Source organism: Trichechus manatus, unplaced genomic scaffold (assembly GCF_000243295.1).
Source record: "Trichechus manatus latirostris isolate Lorelei unplaced genomic scaffold, TriManLat1.0 scaffold00174, whole genome shotgun sequence".
NCBI classification, from domain to species: Eukaryota; Metazoa; Chordata; class Mammalia; order Sirenia; family Trichechidae; genus Trichechus; species Trichechus manatus.
The window spans coordinates 2,988,719-2,989,581 of NW_004444110.1; positions in this window are offsets into that span (position 1 = coordinate 2,988,719).

The following is an 863-nucleotide window of genomic DNA, read 5'->3' on the forward strand; positions in this document are numbered from 1 at the left end:
CTACTTTAAACACTTTCTATGAGTAACCTCACCCATATCTATGGTTTTAATTCCACTCTACCTGGATGACTCTAACTCAATTTATTCTGTTGGAGGCTTCAGAGAGGCATATATCCAACCATCCAACTGACATTTATTTTGGATAAGTATTTCTAGGCAAAAGAAAAACCTGTGCAGAGGCCAGAGGCAACAATGAATTTAGAGGATCTTCGAATGTTTCGTTTTAAGTTACACTGGAGCATTGCAAAAGATGAGGCTGGAGAAAAATGCCAGCTATTATTCATGAAGGCCCATATGAAACATATTAAGAGGTGTAGATTTTATCTTAAGAGCAATATACAGTGATTGAAGGTCCTAACTATGGAAATGATACAATGATTAGAAATATTACCCAGAAGTTGGAATAGAAAATTGATAGCATTTGAAGAGGAGGTAGTGAAGAGTGACTAGTTGGGAGATTTTTACAGTAACTCATGTGAGAATTTGTGAAAGTCTTAATTAAGATCACGTAAATGGAGAGAAATGTTCAATAAGTGTTTATTGAAATAATTATAGAATTTTCTACTGAAACCAAAAAAAACAAACTCATTGCTGTCAAGTCAGTTCTGACTCTTAGTGACCTTATAGACCAGAGTAGAATTGCCTCACAGAGTTTCCAATGAGTGTTTGGTGGGTTCAAATTGTTGACCTTTTGGTTAGCAGCTGAGCTTTTAAGTAAGTAATAATTCAGTTGACACAGAATTAACTCCTTTCACATTGAAGAAAGTTTAGTAGAGTGCTTTAAAATCATATTTGGGAGTGTTAGGTGGATGTACACTGTGCAAAATTTTCAATTATAAACTGAAATTGTGTCAGATTGATTA